This window comes from Vicia villosa, linkage group LG5 (assembly GCF_029867415.1).
Source record: "Vicia villosa cultivar HV-30 ecotype Madison, WI linkage group LG5, Vvil1.0, whole genome shotgun sequence".
Lineage (NCBI taxonomy): Eukaryota > Viridiplantae > Streptophyta > Magnoliopsida > Fabales > Fabaceae > Vicia > Vicia villosa.
Window position 1 is genome coordinate 10,469,862 of NC_081184.1, and position 14,228 is coordinate 10,484,089.

Sequence of the window (14,228 nt, forward strand, 5' to 3'; positions counted from 1 at the left end):
CGCGGATAACATCTCCTTCTCTCCAATGACTCCCTCCTTATCTCTTAATTCTAAGGCATTAATTATATTGACAACATCACAATTCTTCTTAGAACTGACAATTCCCAACTCAAAAATAGATTTCCACACCCTGCTACCAATCTGAGAATTCCCACGCAACCTCTCATTGCATCGACCAATATCAGAATCACCAAAGAAACTAGAAGAAAGAAACTCACCAGACGAGATCGAATCCTCGGCCAGACTTGCTCTAGATCCTCCGACATTCCTCTCCTTCGATGGTACCTTTCTGGGAGCGATACACGCGAAATAAGAGGGTGCCGCTGCTACTTCTTGCCCCAAATCTGCCACCTTCTTAAGCTTCAGCGATTTTTTCTTAATCTGTCTAGGAGAATGTTTTTTTGATTTCGTCAATAATTCTCTACAAGCCTTGTCAAAAGAAAAAGGCCCACCAAACTCCTCTTGGCCTAACTCTGCAAATGCTAAAACCGACTCATGTAACACAGAGTTTGGTCCACAGACTTTATTTCCTCTAGATAGCCCCACAATCGAAAAATCTTTGTCAATCGGGTCTCCCACTCTGCTAAAATCCTCACAATACACATCATCAATAAATGCCTTGGACAAATCCTTCTCAGGAGAAGCAATACAAATCCTATCATAAGAGTCAAGAACCACCTTTTTCTTACTAGACTGATTCTTGGACCTTTTAGGTGAAAGGATCCTACCAAAACCTAAGTTACTTTCTGCAACAGAGACACTAGCTTCACCCTTCCCATCACTGCTTCCAGACTTCGAGGATTCAAACTCCGCCGCACGTTCCTCCCAATCGTTCCCCACCACAGACTCGACCTCCTCCGCCTGAGACAACTCAGAGCCTTCATCATCCCTAACCCTCACCACAAGCAACTTGGGATACACCCACCCACATTCTTCCATTGTAGACACAGAGAAAACCACACCTTCAATCTCCATGTTGATAAGTTCGTCCACCTACCAAAGTGGCTAGTTCTAAGGCATATACGGGCTACGTCCATTCTTGTTTTGAGAACTGTGCCTTCATCACATTTGATGAAACGACCAAACAGATCTGCTAATATCTTGAAAAAGTTTTTCTCCCAAGCATAACATGGTACTCCTATGATCTTGATCCATATCAACCTTTCTTTGTCGACATCAGAAGGATTCCAAGGTTTGATACTAATGAACCAGAGCTTCCACCAATCTTTCCTCACCTTAATGAACTCATCGATCTCACCCTCTATCAAATCCTCCAACATATTATATTTGAAATCATCTACGAGAAAAAAGACATGATCGTAAACAAAGCACTTTTAATCATTTCAAAGACCTTTAGTGTGAGAAAAACAAATCCTTAATGAGTTATAGAAAATAATTCCCTTACATGAGTTAATTGAGTGAAAATGTAATCACAATAATTTAAGCCAACAAAAATAACAATGTGACAAGTTATCATATCCAAGAAAATTGCATTAACTTTATAATCCTTCCATATCCCGTTGGTGAATAATACCACAATGAGTTTGTAACACTAATGGGTGCTTAGAGCATGATTTACAGATCTATATGCCTAATTAAAAAAAATAATAATAAATAGCTACCAAATGATTTTACAAATATAATGATAAAAACGATACAAAATTTCTTCCAAATCATCTACTGCTATATGTAATAAATCCTATAACTTAATTATACTTTGTTTTAAATATAACATTTTACAAAACATAATATTACAACTATTAAACCTTTAGGTGCTTAGAGTATCCAATTAGAGCTGTCAATATGGGCTATTCAGTCCTAAACCGGTCGGTCCTAGCAGATCCTGAGGTTTTTAGGGCTGGGCCAAAAAGACCCTGAATAATATGAGCTCGAGATTTACTATCTAAGCCTGACCTTAGATGGCCTTCGGACTACCCGGCCGTAAATGGGCTTTTTTATTTAAAAAAATTAAAATAAAAACTCCATAATATTTATTGTAAATAAAATTAAAAATTATGTTATTTTAAACATAATACATTAAAAATTATGCTTTTTTATATTATCTCTTATAAATACTATAATGTGTTTCTAAATACAACATATGTCTAAATTGTATGAAATAATACTTGAATATTTATTATAAACGAAAAACTAATATTATACGATGAAAAAATGTAAATTATATTAATGTATAATATTTAAAAGAGAAAAATTGAATAAAATAGAGATACAATTTAGTGAAGTGAGAAAAACCAATATGCTATTTTGGAGTAAAATAATATAAATATTAATATATTTTTTAAAATTTTTTAATTATGCGGGGCTACCCACGGTTTATATGGGCTAGTCCTAATGGGTTGCGGACTTTTCAAGGCTGGGCTTAAAAGGCCCTGAAAATATGGGATCTAACTTTAAAACCTAAGCCCTATGATTTTTCGGGCCTAGCAAGTTTGCTCATATGGGCTAGCCTATTTTGACAGCTATACATCCAATCACAAAGTATCCGGCCATCTCAAGAATATTTCGGGAAGCTTTTGCGCAAGCTCTCGACACATTGGCTTCACCGGTCCATCTCAAACACAAATTGTACAATCTTCATGGTGAGATGATCATGCTTAATGTTAATTAACTTCAAATGAGCTAAAAGGATATTTCGGGAACTACAACAAAAATAAGGAGGTGTGATAAGTCTATGGAGATCAATATAGCTTCCCTCAACAACCAACTAAGAAACATGAGCATTTGGCCTCCACCACAATTGGGAGTGTATGACCCAATAAGCTGCAAACCACGAGGAATAAGTGGTGGCAAGTCTGCCTAGTTATGTTAGAACTTTATATTTGATGTTATTTCTTAAATAACTAATTAAGATGTAGTCTTCACGTGTTATTAATAAAAAGACAAATGACAAAAGACTTTTGTTATTTTTATTTAAATTCTCTGAAATTTTTTTTAAATGTAAACTGAAAATATGATTTGTTAAATCATTTTAAAAATGTAAGTGTTGGCTATGAAATTTATCTTTGTGGTATAAGCACGTGTAATCAACTACAAATTAGCATGAACATAAATATGTAGCAAGATTTTGATAGCTAAATTGATATTTTCTTGTAGTGTTACAAAGATGGAAATTTTGAGTTTCTTCTATTGTTAGCAAGGTAAGGAACTGGGTTGGCGAGTAGGGAGAAAAAATTAGTACATTCTTTATCAAGTAACAAAACATGTCATATATCAAAAGTGCTTCTTTTTTAACACTTGGAATCCTTATTTTCTAATAACAAAGTCAGGCATAAACCACCTTTTGGCCACGGTACTACTCCAGCATGTCAAGCCCGACCTGATTTGCAAAAGTAAGCTCCGGCAACGCCTGCAAAAACAGTGACATTAAAGTGTTTTCAAACTAGTATAAAAAGTGTAATAATCATGATCGTTATTTTAAGGTGATTTGTAACCCTCGTCCCTCACAACCCACTGAATCTACGTCAGCATAATTATCATTTTGTGTGATTTCATGTGTATTTCCAATCATCAATAAAATTTCATCTAGTATGCCATATCAACTTCTGTGTTAACAGACGTTGACAGAAAGAATAAAAAACATAATTATTAAAGAGTTTAAAGGTAGTAACATGTATAGTAAAAAACACTATTTTTCTAATGAACTGACATATTGACGACAATAACATATTAAATTATAAATATGTATTCATTCTGGCAGAAACATGTATAGAAAAGGCATTTTGCAACGTCAGGACGTCGACAAAGAGCAGGTGGACAATCGAAATCTTTCTTGCATCTTGGCGTCGTAGATTCTGTAATACAAATTAGAAAAGGAATATTACTTTAGAAATATTATTTATAAGATAAACAAAAAAATTCAAAAAAATTTAAAAATTGTTTACCAAAAACGTCAGTTACAGCAAGAAATAAGAAAATAAATAGAATCATTGTTTTCAAATATTTAATAAGTTCAGTCATTTTTTTCCAAAACCTGTAATTGAATCAATATATTTTTTAAAACTCTGTGTTTTTAATTTGTTTTAGAAAAAACTTTCTTACACTTATATATTTTAAAAAAATTTTCTTCCTAGAATTAGTCATTATTATAAGATAATCAATTTATCACGATGTTTGCCCTTTAAGCTCACTCAATCCATAAGGGAAAGTTTCACTTTACCGATTTATTTAATTTCTAACTTTTTATGATTGGTAGGGGCGAGAAAATAATAATAATAAGTAGATTTACTTGAATTTCATTCTTTTATATATATATATATATATATATATATATATATATATATATATATATATATATATATATATATATATATATATATATATATATATATATATATAGGTTTAATGGATATGCACTGTCAGTGTAAAATTCTTTACACAGTTAGTGTATCACAACCATTCACATATATTATTTTATAAATAATTAAAATAAAAGTCAAAATTTAATAAATATTTAACAGCTACGATTTACTGACAGTGTAAAATTGATTTACACTGTCAGTGTATTTCCATTAAATCCTATATATATTATAGGCAATGAAATATATTGAACTAAGACGAAGTATAAGGGGTGCTCCTTCCGTTACAAAATGCCCACACCCCGCTACTTCAAGGCACTATGATAAATATGTGAACTAAAAGTGGTGTCTCCTTGAATAAAGTATGATTGAATTTGGCTACACTTGAGGTTACTTGATGATGATGACATAGAAATAAACACACGAACCTTTGATTTTTCTTGAGAAAGAAGTAAACAACACTTGAGCAATCTTTGGTCAATTAATTATGAATGATGATAGAGAAAGATATGACCTAATACTATAGGTCAATCTTTGATGCATTAGCCTTTGAGAATCATTGATGGTCATACTTTGACTTTGAGAACCTTCAAACCCTAGTTGAGGAACCTGTTGGAAAAATAAATCCAGCGTCACCCTTAGGGATTCGAATGGGCTTAACATCCCAACCCATGGCGCCTAGAGAGAGCTTACAAACCTCACTTTAGGTGTAGCCCCTGAGGGCTCATACTATAAGGAAATAAAGTTGCGCCCTCACTAACAGCAATTGCTTTTAGCGCAGTGGTAAGCGCTTGATCCTACAAGTGGTATCAGAGCATGGTCATGGGTTCGAATCCCCCCGGCTAACACTGGGGGGGAGATTGTTGGAAAAATAAATCCAGCATCACCCTTAGGGATTCGAATGGGCTTAACATCCCTACCCATGGCGCCTAGAGAGAGCTTACAAACCTCACTTTAGGTGCACCCCTGAGGGCTCATACTATAAGGAAATAAAGTTGCGCCCTCACTAACAGCAATTGCTTTTAGCGCAGTGGTAAGCGCTTGATCCTACAGAACCATGATGGATACCTTTTATCAAAACCCTAGCTTGTAAACAAAAATGAAAGAAACAAGACATATATTTGATATTTTGATTAGAGGTTAGTAAAACACAAAAACACAAAATGATGCTTTGGGATCCCTGCATAGGTGAGCTCAAAAAGAGAGAACCAAGATAGGGACCAAGTGTGATCTTGATGTATTGTGTAGATGCAAATGAGGTATGATCTTAGAGGTAAAAGTTAGGGTATGACACATGAGTTTGAAATGGGTACTTGGAAGATAAAATTTTACTTTGGTCAGAATTTTAACATTCATGAAACTTGGTTAATTGATCAAATTGAAGCGTGTTTTCCATCTAAACTTGTTTAGTGACATGTCTAGAAGTTAAATGACTCATAAAACGCAAGAATTGGTGGAGTTTTGATGAACTTGAGGTCACACTTTTCTTACCTTGCAAGCTCACACAAATTGTATCAAAACACATCATTCTCACATGTATAAACATTCCATTTTCTTTCATATAAATAGTGGATAATCCCAACTTCAATACACAAGCTTTGAGAGCCAAAATTACCCTTCCTGAACTCAATCCAAAGCTTCCAAATCGTGAGTTTGGTTTTCACATCAAAAGTTTTCTTCAATCCTATTTCTCATTCGAGTTAGCATCAGTGATCTTCCCTGAAGCTAACCAATTCAAAAGAAAGTTAAATCATTCACTAAATCTCTCTAACCAAGTCCATTTTCAGAGGCATTTCACCATACTTTATTCAGGTAGTTAGAAGCACCATTTTGCTTCATTCTTGACACTAAGATGTAGTCCTTCACGTGTTATTGCTCACTGTATCTTTGGTTTTGGTTAATTGATGTGTTTGCTTGGTTAATTTCAAATTTCATTTTATTTGTCGAGTTTGTCATCCTTTTTTGATCCGTTAGCTTGAGGAATTTTTGAGGTGATTTGTCGAGTTTGAGTGTTTTTGAAGTTGCTTCATTCAAGATACTCAATTACCTCTTTCTATAGCATAACATGTTTAAGAAATTTTTAATTTGTATAATTATCATGCCATTCATTCTATTGTATTACTTGCTTGTTAATTGAATCACTTTAGTTCCCAAATCCCAAATGTGAGGAAGCTTTCTATTGCTCATATATGCTGGAAGCCACAATCTTTATTTTAACTAGGATTTATTATGTTTAATATTTGATTTATGTTTATTGTATGAAAGCATGAAAAGGATCATTGCATTTTGTTTTATTTTGAGCACAACCACCACAACCAAATAGTCAAATCACCTTGTGAGTGTGTGATCATTTGTTAACCCGTTTGAGCTTTTTGTCAATCTCCATGTTTCTTTTGAACTTGATGCTTGTCTATGAGTATTTAGTTATCCCTTTTGCATGGATTTTGATATTTGTTTTCACACTTTGATGTCTTTTACTAGTTGTCTTGGCCCCAAAGGTCACCATAGATAACATTATATGTTTACACTTCATGCACAACCATGAAGATAGGTTGTAAATAAAGATAAGAACATGCCATGAAGTATAATTAGTACTCTAGTTATCAAAGAGGTTCATTCCATCTGTGGCAAGTCCAAGCCCAAGGTTTCTTGGCTCTTGGCCGAAATTATAGACAATGAATCAACTTTCTTTCGTTACAAAGAATCAACTACATGGCAAATATTTCCATGACATTTCTTTCATCTACATGCCATCTTATATTCTTTGTATTACTTACATTAGGAAACATTCACTTGAACCTTGGAATTATAGGTAGGTACCATAACACCTTGACAGAAGGACGCTTCTTGCTTATATCGACATCTTCAGCAATACCATTATCCTTCACCTTGTAGAGCGACTACCCACACTTCACACAATGATTCAATTTTTCATATTATTTGTTGTATAATATAAAACTTGTTACAACATACATGTACTTTGATATAATTTAAACCCATTGGACATAATATCTTCTTGATCTCATAATTACAGCCTGACAACATGTTATCTTATGAAATCATTTCTTTCAATAGTTCAAGCAATTATTTGAAACTTTTATCCATCCACCAATTTGTTTCCTTTATATTGAATAATATTAACACCACTGACAATCATGCTAAATTTGTGCATCCATTATATAAGTGCTTGTCTTTGTCACTAAATAAAGTATCATACACATGAGATTTCATAAAAGAGTCTTCTCTAATATCACAATTCATATATTTTAGTCTATCATTCATATCTACATCAACTTTATCTCTACGCGACATTATTATTTGGTTTTTATCCATTTCACCATGATCTATATCGTATAATGTTGACTAATTCCATCACAACGTAGATGATTGAATATTATATTTTCCTAAAACAATTTTGTATTCTTACATAAAAAAACAAGGATAATAAAAGATTTCACATTTTTCAAAAAGTTTACTATATGTGAATTCAAGAAATTCAACAACTTATTTCTCATACACTAGACTTAACGTATTAGCTTTCACCCAATTATGATCCATAATAATTTTTGAAATCAAAATCAAAATCCTTGTAAAATTATGTATCTTGAATGAAAGTTTTGCTAACGTCAAAACTTTGCTTAGTGAAATTATAAAAACAAATACTGCTTAGTCACAACAACATATAAAATTCTCAACAACATAAAAATATAAAAACAAACTCAATCTCAATATTAATCATGACAATATATAATATTAAAAACATTTCCATGTCACAACAATTAAATTAAAACAACAACAAAACAAAAACAACAATCTCAATCTCAACAAAACTAAAATATTAAAACAATCAATCTCAATAACAACAATACATCACCAATAAACCTATTGCTTAGATTAAAAACAACAACATATAACTTACAATCTCAATATATACAACAAAATCAATATTAAACTTCTAGGGTTTAGGGTATCAACAATATTATTGTAATAAAAATAGTGCAAATATCTCATGTACTGGTAAGGAATAAATATCTCAATATTGTCAACCGAAAAAATCAATGATCTTTTCTTTGATTGACAACATTGGAAGGTTATACCAAAAATGTTTTAAGATATAAAAACATTGAATATTTAGTTTGGGACAACTACATATAAGTTAGAATTAGGGTAAAATATGTTTAAAGAGTGCTTTTATAGTAAAATCTAATTGATTTTATCCATCGGTTATTATGAAAACCAATGAGATAGATCATTTAGTTTGCAAATCAAAAAAATAAAAAAATAGAGGTAATAAGTGGTTGCTCCTCTCGATTATTATAAAAACCGAGGTAATATGTGGTTTTTATTTCTAAAAAAATAAAAACATAGTGTGCGTTGGAATCATATCACTAGAATAGCAATAATAATCTGTATAAAATGTGTAACATATTTTTTAGATTTTCAAGGAGGCATTTGAGCTTTTTTTGATTGTTTCATTTCCTATTCTCCTCTTTATTGAAACATTATTCCTAGTTTCAATGTCTCATTTCCAACTCTTTGTATTTTCAAATCTAATTTCAAAGTTTTCTCTTTTCTTCAAAAATGTCTTCAAAAATCTTAGATGAAAATATTTTTGTTTGCTATCAATGAAAAATTTGTTGATTTCAATTATTTGAAAGACAAAGGTTTTGATCTAAGGAAAACTATTTCCAAACAAAAAGTTAAATGATTACTTTGACATTCTTCATGAAACCATGTACACTAATTTCATTAAAGAGTTCTAGTTAAATACCTCAGTTGTACCATCTGGTCATAATGTTGAGTTAATCCAGTCTTATACCAATGACTCTCCTATCACCATTACTTCATCACAAGCTTATTGATTAAACAAAAAAACTATGAAGAGAAAGATAATTGTGTAGAAAATTATAGATTCAACTATGTCTACTGAACTCATCTTTGCCTAATTTATGCCAACTACGATAAGCTCGCCATTCTTGCTACTCTTCTCACAATTACAAAGGTTTGATATCAACTTCTAGTGTCAAATCTCCGTCTAAGGGAGAAACAACTAAAAACGCATACTTGGGATGACAAACATCTCTTATACTTCCTTACCCATAATGTCAGAGTTAATAGTTATTTGTAGTCCTGTTCTTTTGTAATATGGAATTAATCATCAATGAAATATTTCTTTTCATATTATTTTCTATTCTTTTTTTTTATCATAAAGGTTTTGCGAATTACTAACTAACAAAGAAAACAATGGAAAAAAAACTAAGAAAAAATGGGAAGCTGGAAAGGCGCCAAGTGAGAAATCATTGAAATAAACTTTAAATGCAATAATTGAGATTCGAAGTAAGATCCCTTATATCTATATTCCCTCAGTTTTTTGAAAAACCGGGGGATAGGTTTATTATTTTTTGTGGATAAAACATGACACTCACTTATAGATATGTTATCTCAGTTCTTGAGAAAACCGAGAGAAAATGTTGTTTATTTTTTAAAAATTCAAACATGGCGCCTCCAGAACCTATACTCTTGATTTTTAGCATGTTCGAGATAAAATTTTCGTCATGAAAAATGTTATTTGTAGTAGTGTTTACATGTTCATTGACATTTTCCATAAACATATTTTCTTCCATAAACCAATCTAAAAAAAACCATTTATTGTTGTGTTGTTGTTGTATCACTAACTTAAGATGTTAAAAAGATATATTAAAAATTTTGGTTTAAAGAATAATGTCAAATTTTACTTTATCAAACAATATGCTTGAACCTTAACATTAATCTTCAATGCCAAAATTTTTAAGATAGTAAAATGTGAGAAGATATTGTAATACAAAAATGTCTTAAAAATGAATGAAAATCTAACTGTGATGAAGTATTATTTAGTTTTAATTTAAAAATAAAAAATTAACACTCCATATTTTACCATGATTGGTATCTATTAAGAAATGTGGTTGGATCCAACTCAACCTTACAAAACCGGCTAATAGAGCGAGGATTGCCCCCACGCCGGCTTGTAGAGTGAGGATTGCCCCTACTTATAAAGACATGTTCAGGCTATATATTATCCGGTGTGAGACTCTTAACAATATATTTAACCGAGATGAAATGTAACTTAAAAGCTAAGAATAAAGGAATGCGCCTATTTAAATAAATTTTACAACGGTGAATATTTTGGTCGAAGTGAAAGTTGGTTACAAAATCTACATTTTCTTGTAGTTTACATCAAATTCAATAGCTATTTTTTATAATAAGCGCTGTTTTTTTTTTTTAATAAGCAATTGATTGATAAAGCTCGCACTAGGGGTGCAACCCTTACAAAAAAAACAAGGCACTAAAGATTGTTTGTGTCGGATAAAGGAAGTTTAAACTATTCATAATAGGTTGGTCTAAACTTAGTATATCCACAATACAACCATCTCCAAGAAAGAAAGATAATATTTGAGCAAATAACATCAAAACAAAACACCTCCCCCTTGAAGATTATGGCGTTCCTCATAATCCAAAGGCTCCATATGGTAGCAAGCCAAACGAAGTTGATCAAGATCCTACGCTTACTACTCTTTACTTTGTCTTGAATAACACCAAAAAGCAACAACTCCTCTTTGTTGACATCCTCCGAAATACCCAACCAAATGAAAATGTGGTTCCAAATCTCTTTCACCTCATGACAAAGGAAAAAAAAGGTGAGAAAAGGATTCAAGATGGTTTCCACAAAGCACACATTCCAGATTAGAAACGCTAGCAATACCTCTTTTTTAATTCATGAAACTCTACACTTATTTCAATTTCTCATTTAACAATTATGCAGTCATAAAAGGCAATACATGACTGACGAGCACAAGTCAGAGGCAATTAAACACTCAACGAAGCACCATCATCTTCCTTATTTCTTTATTTCTTTCTCAATCTAAAACACCATCATCTTTCTCATTTCTTTCTTTTTGTAGTTTTTTTTTTCTCTTTTTATCTTTCACATGATGCTAGGTTATTGAATTAAAAAATATTTACATACTAGAAAATTTAAGCATTCTATGTAGTATTTATATACTCACATAAAAAAACTTTGTTTAATACTTTAATTAATTAAATTGTCAATCTTGAGGTGTAATTGTTGGAAAAGGGGAATACTTGTTATTGTTTCGATAGACTTATATGCATACAAGATATTTGACAATCAGATCGATGTATGAATATATTATGATAGTTTTGTATGTTAAAAGTAATCAATAAATGAATGAATATTATTCAGATCATGAAAAGTTTATTTTTGTGATAAAGAGTACTATCTATTATAAGTTTCATAATGTACAATAATTTAAAGAGGAATATATTTTCTTAGACACAAACTATGAAATGATATATTCCCTTTATTATTAACTTGTGTATTATGTTCCCTAAACCTGAAATGATCAAATCCAGTACTCATTAACTAGTATGTGATTAGTATAATAATAAAATCTCATTCATATATTTGATAATGTATCAAATCAATAAAAGAAGAAATATGTAGTTTATTTGTTAAATAATTCTTTACTATTTTACATGTATAGTTCATTGATCTTAGAACATTGGTTTCTCCTCCATGAGATTTTTTTATTGTTCTTCAGATCTTTCTACAGAACTTTCATAATAATTTTAAAGTCAAATATAATATATAAAAAAATCACAACATAAAAATTCAAATAGAGTACCTACAAAAGATCATGCAAGAGGTAAAAAATAACCTAATTATCCCAATAAAAACACAAATAAAAATCTGAAAACAAAAACAACAAATCACCAAAGATGCAAACGTTATGTCTGAGATATATTCTAGAATAAAAACCATTATGACACATAAATAAAATTTTAGTTGCTGTCATTAGCAATAAAAAAACATTAAAAAGACCTATTACTAAGGAATACTCTAATGATCATTTTACAACTATTTTATATCATATTAAAACTCTACCTCTTCTAAGCAAAACAAAAAAACTCTATCTCTCTATTGAAGAAGAGCAAGTTCAAATTTACGACATCTCATTGCATGATAGGATCCTGACAGTAACATTTATAAAAAAGACATTTCGCATATTGAGGGTGTACACAGAAACGGGGAGGACAATCAGAATCCGTTTTGCATGATGGCCCCATATATGTTGAGAAGGAGGTTGAGTAAAATTCTAAGGGAGAAATAAATGAGTATGAAAGTGAGGATGAAATTAAAGGGTACACCCTTGACCAATTCCTTGACAAAAATTTACCCTTCAAAAGAACTAAGAAACATATCTTGAATGAGCCATACCCCAAGCCATCTAGTTACATCAAACCACCTTATCTAATTTTGTAGAAGAAACCTAAAAAGGAAAAGGAAGTGAGTCAGTTTAAAAAGTTTTTGGAGGTGTTGAATAAAATACATGTCAACCTTTAATTTTGTGAAGCCCTTGAACAGATGCATGTTTATGTGATGTTCATGAAAGACCTCTTATCGGGAAAGTAGAAGTTGAAGCACGATGAAAACATCACTTTATCATAAGAGTGAAACGCAATCATCCATATGAAGCTTCCACCAAATCTCACTAATCCAGGTAGGTTTACTATTCCTTGTTCCAGTGGTTCACTAACCATAAATCATGCATTATGTGATTTAGGTGCTATTATTAATCTGATGTCGTTATCCATGATGAGAAAGTTAAAGTGTGGAGAACCAAAACCAACACAAATGACTTTGACACTAGCTAATTACTCGACAACATATTCATATAGAGTGCTTAAGGATGTGCTTATTAGGGTTGGTGAACTATTGTTTCATGGTGATTTCGTAATACTTGACATGCTTGAAGATTTTGAAACACCATTTCTATTAGGAAGACCATTTTTGGAAACAGGTAAAGCTCTCATTGATGTAGCACTGCGAAAACCGATAGCGAGGTTTAACAAGGAAACAATTGTCTTCAATGTGTTTAAAGAATTGAGGCACCATAAGGAAAACCCTTAGTGTTACCAATTAAGCATGGCGAAAGAAAATCCCAAAATCCCCATGGAAAGAAATGGTAAGAAAACATTTTCATGTAAGATAGGAAGTTTTGTTGTATAAATCTCATTGGAAATGATTGTTAGGTAACTAGAAATCTATAATTTCTGGTCCTTTTATTGTGAATGGTGTTTTTGAAGGTGGAGTAATAGAAGAAATTGATCCAGGAGATGTTGCACCTTTGTTGTGAAATGAGAGAAATTGCGAGGTTCTATGGAGGAAGTGGCAACGCGTTGAAAAAGGTTTCTCCGATGCTCACATGGCCTTATATCATAGAGTCAAGATAGTGACATTAATAAATCCATTAACGGGTGGCAACCCATCATTTTAATTTTATCTCTATTTAAAATTTTATGATGTTCATTTTCATTTATTCGTTAAAGTGTGTTCCTTGTGTAGCATGCTGATTAAGGAGAAAGAAAACTAATGCAAGCAGAAAAGAGAAAAGAAGTGAAAAGGAGAAAAGAAGAACAAATTAAAGAGGAAATAGAATTGGCTGGTATGTGGCCACGTTGAAGTACATGCACCGCGATGCACTAAAAAATGGGTGCAATGTAACTATTAAAGGTACATTTATAAAGATTTGTAGGTGCCTATTGTTGGTTATCGCGCTGCAAAAGCATACAATGCGCACGATGCAATGCAACCAATGCTTCTAAATTACCACTTTTGGCAATTTCATCCGTACAGTTTCTCAATTCTTCTCTTTTCTGCTAAATTTATACTAATTTTACTTGCAAATCTTGTGTTATTTTTGTTGTGTAAGCTTGTCCATATGGCACCCAAGAGAATCCACCAAACTCGAGCTGCTTCATTATCCAACCCACCTGTAGCAAACACTCCATCATTTTCAATATATCTATTCACATATGAAAAACACTAAGAGAAATATCTCAGGGTCAGAAATT

The 14,228-nt window shown here is 31.8% G+C and overlaps 1 long non-coding RNA gene across 1 annotated transcript; it reads right to left on the bottom strand.

The window, feature by feature from the left end:
* Nucleotides 1-3,179: 3,179 nt before the first annotated feature.
* On the bottom strand, nt 3,180-4,219 carry LOC131606247 (uncharacterized). Its single transcript, XR_009284779.1, has 2 exons — nt 3,903-4,219; nt 3,180-3,812 (listed from the first exon to the last, which is right to left on the bottom strand). It is a non-coding gene; the product is annotated as an uncharacterized LOC131606247 (long non-coding RNA).
* Nucleotides 4,220-14,228: the final 10,009 nt, after the last annotated feature.